Source organism: Lactuca sativa, chromosome 6 (assembly GCF_002870075.4).
Source record: "Lactuca sativa cultivar Salinas chromosome 6, Lsat_Salinas_v11, whole genome shotgun sequence".
Classification (NCBI taxonomy): Eukaryota; Viridiplantae; Streptophyta; class Magnoliopsida; order Asterales; family Asteraceae; genus Lactuca; species Lactuca sativa.
In genome coordinates this window covers 88,228,302-88,236,039 of record NC_056628.2, presented here as the reverse complement: position 1 = coordinate 88,236,039, position 7,738 = coordinate 88,228,302, and the positions used below count along the sequence as shown (strand labels likewise).

Below are 7,738 nucleotides of genomic sequence, written 5' to 3'. Positions count from 1 at the left end.
ATTTTAATGTCCTTGAAGTTTTCTTTTGTTAGTGCAGTGTTCTTTCAAAAATTTAGTATACCTTGGGATTTGGTTGATTGCATCTAACAACGAAATGTTTACCTCAATCATTCGAAGGGTGTCTAAGATTCCTCTTTCTTCCTCATTCTTCTTCGAGGGGACAAGTCGGGAGGGGAATGGTGGTGGAATTACTATGGGTGTGAAAATACCTAGAGCTTCTGCTTCAACTTTACTTTTCTCCATCGTGTCTTGACACGGGACGATCTCACCCTCATATTCTTTAGAAGCCTCCTTTGTGACACTTTCTCCGATTTCTCTTCCACTTCTCAATGTAACCATATTGACATTTGGGTTCTTTTCAGTTTGGGAAGGGAATTTACCATGGGTTTCTAACTTGCTTAAGGATGTGACTATATCTCCCATATGAGTTTCGAGATTGGAGATTCTAGTGCTTGTCTCTTTTTGGAATTTTTGGGTACTAATGGCTAAGGATTTGACAATGTCTTCAAAGGACATTCCAAAGCTACTTGGTTGGGATTGAGGAGGTTGTTGTTGATGTGGAGGGTGTGGTTTGGGTTGATAGTGAGGTTGAGGATGTTGGTAGTGGGGTTGTTGTGGTGGGTAAGAAGGTCTAACCAATGCATTTTGAGGTAATAGTCTTGGAATCACATATTGGGATTTGGCTTCCAACTTGAATTATACGCATTTGGTAACCGGATGGTTTGTTATGGTAGTTTTGGCACTCTCCCGTGGCATTCGCGTGTTCCGCATCTTCTTGAAGAAGGGGACACATATGCATTGGATGTCCCATAGTTGCACATATTCCACAAACCATCACTTGTGGAGTTTGTCCCATGGCTAACTCTTGAACAACGGATGTTAAATATTTGATTTGAGACTCTAGGTTCGATGTACCCACTTCGTTGACTTTGTGTTGTATGTCTCGCTTCATATCTTGGAGCGGGCCAAAATGTTGTGAATTTGCGGCTATGGTGTTGAAGAGTTGTCTTGTTTGTTGTGGAGTTTTACTAAAAACATATCCACCTCTTGAGACATCAACTAATGTTCTCTCCATTGGCAATAATCCCTCATAGAAGTGTTGGATAAGGAGTTGTTCCGGAATTTGATGTTGTGGACAACTATAGCACAAGTTGTTGAACCTCTCCTAATAATCATGAAAAGTCTCATTTTGACCTTGGCATATTCCACAAATATCATTTCTAAGACTTGAGCCTCTTGAAGCAAGATTGAACTTGTCAAGAAAAGCTCATGCCATGTCGGTCCATGAGTTGATTTACCCCGACGGAAGCTAGAATTACCAATCCATTGCTACATCAGCCAATGAAAAGGGGAATGCCCTTAATTTGATTTGGTCATCGGTTGACCCTTGTGGCTTCATACTAGTGCAAATAATGTGGAACATCTTCAAATGCTTATGAGGGTCTTCATTCTCTAATCCATGAAAAGTTGGAAGGTGATGGACTAAACTTGACTTCAATTCTGAACCTCCTTCTAAAACGGGATAATTGATACCGGTTGGAGTTTGTGTAACATCGGTTTCCATCATTTGCCTCAAAGTTCTTTCGGGAGCTTCTCCTCCGTCCGGCATTGCAATTGGTTTAATAATGGGTGGATTTTGTTGTAGGGGTGGTGTTTCGGGAATTTGTTGGTGAGGGTCAGGACTAGAATTGAGTTCTGTGTCAAGTGATGAAGCAGTTTTGACCTCCGGGTCCCCGTGAGGATTTGAAGTTTGACCACGTTCTATTTTCTTTTCCTTCGCCAAACGCCTTTCTTCTTTTTCAATTTCCGGATTATACATTGATATGTGCATATCTATACACAAAATTATACAATATATCTTAATATATTTAATTATTTTGATGCCATTATTAGAAGAAAAGATACTTAATTTGCTATGAATTATGTTGTAGGGACCAAAAGACATGCTTGGAGCAAAAGGAATCTGGAAGCTGGAAGTTGGATGCTGGAAGCTGGGCGTTTGAACCAAAGCTCTAAAATAAAGAAAATATACCGCAACACGACGTGGTAAATTCCACACGACGTGGCAACTTGAAGAATCCCGATAAGCTTTGAAGACTTGTAGAACACGGGATAAACACGATCAGCATGACGTGGTGCCCTGATTTAAGGAAAAGTATAAATAGATCATTAAAACCCTCGAATTGGAATTTTTAGCTCTGGAGAATTCGACACTCTTGAAGACTAAAACAATGGTTATAAGGCTTGAAAGCAAGAATTTCATTCATAACCTTGGAAGGAGGAGCATTAAGGCAACTAAATTCTACACTTTGATTTTTCATTAGATTTTGCTATGTCAAATACCATGAATTTCATTTTTGTGCTTTTGTTTGCTAAAATCATGAGCTAAATACTCATGACTTTCGATTAGCCTAGGATGAATTAAGCATTTGTGGTTGATTTATGGTTTGGATTTGGATATTTGGTTATTTCTTAATTTACCTTACTAAAGAACCTCAAGTACTTTTGATAAATATTTTCTCTACTTATTGCTGAATTTGATTTGGCTGGTATGACCATCTATCTTAGTTGAATTTGAATCTTATGATCTTGTGATTTGCAAAATTATAGGACTAGAGTTTTGAACAAAACCTAGGGTTAAGTAGAAAAGTGGGTAAAAAGGTATAGGAGCTAATATATGACGACAAATCATATATTGAATTTAATCAATAAACTAATTGATCAATCAATTATATGTCTAATCAATTCAAACCAAACACTAGTGAACTTGTAAGTTTGTCCGCCTAATCACTGAATAAATAAACTAGTTTGCTATAGGATTAAATTATTGAATATATTAATTTGGTCATCTTAGGAATCGGTAAGTAAAGAAACTAAATCCATTGCACATCCATAAATGAACCATAATAACAAATAAATCCAAAGCTAAACGAAAGTCTCTTACTAGCCTTGGTTAATTCATACTTATTAATTTTCTTTAGTTAGTGTTAGCTTAATTTAGTGATAATCAGTAAATTTTATAATAAAAGTATCTAGTCTTGCAAAACAAGGAAAACAAAACCTCTTCTAATTTAATTTGTATTTAGTTAATAGTAGAATAAAGTTAGTTAAAACACTGTTCCTTGAGTTCGAGACTCATTCTTACCATATCTATACCATTGCACGATTAGGTACAGTGCCTAATGTGTTTAATTGTCTAGTGAAGGAAATAGCTTTAATAAATTTAAAACTTGAATAAAAATATTAACACATTAAATACATATCAAGTTTTTGGCACCGTTGTTGGGGAACTGTGCAATCTTAGTTACTTTATTCTGCTATTTTATTAGCTTGAGTAGTTGTTAAGTAAGTTTTAATTTTTTTTACGGTTTACTTGCTTTTGACTGATGATGACGCGGTAATTTTCTACCATGTCGTGGTGTCGTAACAGTTAGAACTTTATTATTTATTTCGTTTTTGTTCTTTTTACGCGTTTCTTTTGTTTATTTGCAGATCGTTTATGACCCATGGATCAAAGTCATCTTTGATTGCACCACTTGAAGACCCAGAATCCGCTTTTTGTAAAAACAAAGACAAAACTGAAGGAGAATCCGCTACTCCAAAGAAGTCACCTTTTAAGAATCTTAAGTCGGTTTTTGGCAAAAAGAAGGGAAAAGTAGGAGAATCCATCAGGACACTTACGGACGAAGACAAAAAGAGCAACCCAACTAAGGAAGAAACCGAGTACGAAACCGAAGGGGAGAGAAGCGAAACCGAATCTAAAATAGAAAGCAAGCTACACACATACCCCGACAACATCATGGTAAACATTGCTGACCTCTCGATGGAGGCGTACAAGAATAGAGTTCGAGACGACACCGGACTGGACCTCGTGCAACCCACCATACCTGCCACTGCCACTTTTGAACTTAAAGGGCACATACTTACCGCACTAAAGGAGGTTCCTTTCACCAGAAAGGATCACGAAGATGCTTACAATCATCTAGATGAAGTAAACGGCATCGCCAACTACTTTAGCATCCCCAATGTGCCAAGAGAAACTGTATTGTTAAGATTGCTCAGTGTCACTTTTAAGGGACCCGCTAAGCATTGGCTTAAGGCACTACCACCAGGCGCGGTAACGACATGGGAAAGCATGCGTGAACTGTTTTTGGAACAATTTTTCCCACCATCCATGGTAGCTAAGCTCAAAAAGGCCATTGCCAATTTTGAACAACAATTGGAGGAGTCGTTATATGAAGCATGGGAGCACTATAAAGGTCTAATAGGGAATATTTGCCCCCAAAATGACCTTAATGTGCAACAAGAGGTCTCGATCATTTATGATGGGGTGAATGTCACCACTTGACAACTTCTTGACTCTCAAGGCCCCTTAACTAGGAAAAATCTGGCAGACATTAAGCAGCTCATCAAAGAATTCTCTAATCATTCTAGAGAATACCATAATCCGAGGAATGATGTAACGAGGGGAAGCACCAATGCTGCTTCGGAAGATATGTCGGCAGTAATGGCAATGTTGCAAAGCATGGATAGAAGAATGACTAAGATGGATCAACCAATCCATGTTATTTGGGTTGGGTGTGAAAATTAGAACGGGCCACATTTGACTAAGGAATGTGACCTTGATGAAAATGGAAACCGAAAGGTTCAAGGTTGCTACTCAAGTGGTGATCGTCTAGATGAAGATTGGAGAAAGCCTAAGAAGAAGTAATTACCCAATGATGAGTGTAAGAAGACCATGGTAGAAAAGTATGAACAAAGATGGAGAGGCTTTTACCAAAGAGAGGAACCACACCGGTTGAAAAAAAATTGATTTTGAGACTATACTCACCCGATTTGCCGCAACATCTGAAGAAAGGCACGAGGGAACTGAAGTGGCAATTAAAGAGCAACAATTAGCAATTAAAGAGAAACAATTAATGATGAAGGAACAACAAGAGATGATGAAGGAACAACAAGAGATGATGAAAAACCAACAAGCACTTTTGAGAAATCAACAAGCTTCGATCCTCAATATAGAAAAACAACTTGGGCAACTAGCTATGCAATTCAATGAAAGATCACCTTGAGGACTTTCGGGAAATACTGAACCAAACCTGAGAGGAGCTCACATCCAAGCCATCACCACTAGGAGTGGGAAAATTATTACCCATTTGACTCCTATAGATAGTAACAACCCGGATATAGAGAAGAAAGATTAAGAGGAAAATCAGGGAAACAAATCTAAATAATCACCACGACGTGGTACTGATTCCAAGGTGTGGAAAGAAGCTGAAAAAAAAAGAAATAATGCTGAACCCGTAAGGCCATTCCACCCACCATTGTCATTCCCAAGTAGAGCAATTAAGAGAAGCATGCTGAAGAATATGGGAGGTTCCTTGACCACATAAAATCTCTTGAAAGTAACATTCCCTTCCTTGAGGCTCTAATCGAAATGCCTAAATATGCCAAGTTCCTCAAGGAAATTTTAATAAACCAGAAGAAAATGGAGGGACTATTGAAGGTGGTATTATATGAAACTTGTTCAGCTGCAATGCTAAATATACTACCAGTGAAGATGGGTGATCCGGGAAGTATAACCTTACCGTGAAAATTTAGGAATCTAGCAACAATTCATGCTCTAGCCGACTCGAGAGCAAGTGTTAAGTTGATGCCTGACTCGTTTTTCAAGAAGCTTGATCTCCCTGAACTAAGACCATTCTGCATGGTCATACACTTAGCTAACAAGACCATGACATTCCCAAGAGGTATATGTGAAGATTTACCCACTTTGTTGACTTTGTGTTGTGTTTCTCGCTTCATATCTTGGAGCGGGCCAAAATGTTGTGAATTTGCGGCTATGGTGTTGAAGAGTTGTCTTGTTTATTGTGGAGTTTTACTAAAAATATCTCCACCTCTTGAGACATCAACTAATATTCTCTCCATTGGCAACAATCCCTCATAGAAGTGTTGCATGAGGAGTTGTTCCAGAATTTGATGTTGTGGAGAACTACAACACAAGTTGTTGAACCTCTCCCAATATTCATGAAAAGTCTCATTTTGACCTTGGCATATTCCACAAATATCATTTCTAAGACTTGAGCCTCTTGAAGCGAGATTGAACTTGTCAAGAAAAGCTCATGCCATGTCGGTCCATGAGTTGATTTACCCCAGCGGAAGATAGAATTACCAATCCTTTGCTACATCAGCCAATGAAAAGGGGAATGCCCTTAATTTGATTTGGTCATTGGTTGACCCTTGTGGCTTCATACTAGTGCAAATAATGTGGAACATCTTCAAATGTTTATGAGGGTCTTCATTCTCTAGTCCATGAAAAGTTGGAAGGTGATGGACTAAACTTGACTTCAATTTTGAACCTCCTTCTAAAACGGGATAATTGATACCGGTTGGAGTTTGTGTAACATCGGTTTCCATCTTTTGCCTCAAAGTTCTTTTGGGAGCTTCTCCTCCGTCTGACATTGCGATTGGTTTAATAATGGGTGGATTTTGTTGTAGGGGTGGTGTTTCGGGAATTTGTTGGTGAGGGTCAGGACTAGAATTGAGTTCCGTGTCACTTGATGAAGCGGTTTCGACCTCCGGGTCCCCGTGAGGATTTGAAGTTTGACCACGTTCTATTTTCTTTTCCTTCGCCAAACGCCTTTCTTCTTTTTCAATTTCCGGATTATACATTGATATGTGCATATCTATACACAAAATTATACAATATATCTTAATATATTTAATTATTTTGATGCCATTATTAGAAGAAAAGATACTTAATTTGCTATGAATTATGTTGTAGGGACCAAAAGACATGCTTGGAGCAAAAGGAAGCTGGAAGATGGAAGTTGGATGCTGGAAGCTGGGCGTTTGAACCAAAGCTCTAAAATAAAGAAAATATACCGCAACACGACGTGGTAAATTCCACACGGCGTGGCAACTTGAAGAATCCCGATAAGCTTTGAAGACTTGTAGAACACGGGATAAACACGATCACCACGACGTGGTGCTCTGATTTCGGGAAAAGTATAAATAGATCATCAAAACCCTCGAATTGGAACTTTTAGCTCTGTAGAATTCGACACTCTTGAAGACTAAAACAATGGTTATAAGGCTTGAAAGCAAGAATTTCATTCATAACCTTGGAAGGAGGAGCATTAAGACCATGACATTCCCAAGAGGTATATGTGAAGATTTTCTCGTTAAAGTGGACAAATTTGTTTTTCCTGCGGAATTTATTGTGTTAGATATGGAGGAAGACAAACAAGTACAAATAATCCATTGAAGACCCTTCTTGAGCACCGCCCGAGCCTTAGTAGACATTAGAGAGTCCAAACTCACTCTTAGAGTAGGAGAAGAATCAGTCACTTTTGGGGTAAATCGGGCAATAAAACATTCAAGATCAAGTGAGGATACAACCTTTTCCATTGATGTATTTGACGAATTATTTAAAAAGGAGCTAGGTGGATGGAAGGAAAAGGAGAAAGAGGGATTTATGGTGCTTGAATAAGGTAATTTTGATACCGCACGAGATCTTCAAGAATTAGAGAAGCTATTGGAAAAAGGTGAGTAAAATGAACCAATTAAAGAGGCAGAAGAGATACCACGACGTTGTGAGGAGAACACGTTGTGGCAAAGTTTTTTCTCATGATCTGGAATTAAAAGTTGCGACACCACGACGTGACAGGATGCCCATGTCATGGTAACTGACGAAAGGTAGAAAATCAAGTTGAAAGCCCTCCCCAAACACCTGCAGTAT

General features: G+C 38.6%; 1 non-coding gene across 1 annotated transcript; it reads right to left on the bottom strand.

The window, feature by feature from the left end:
* Positions 1 to 4,183: 4,183 nt before the first annotated feature.
* On the bottom strand, positions 4,184 to 4,293 carry LOC111889268 (small nucleolar RNA R71). The gene has a single exon (XR_002849466.1). It is a non-coding gene; the product is annotated as a small nucleolar RNA R71 (small nucleolar RNA).
* Between the last annotated feature and the right edge of the window lie 3,445 nt (positions 4,294 to 7,738).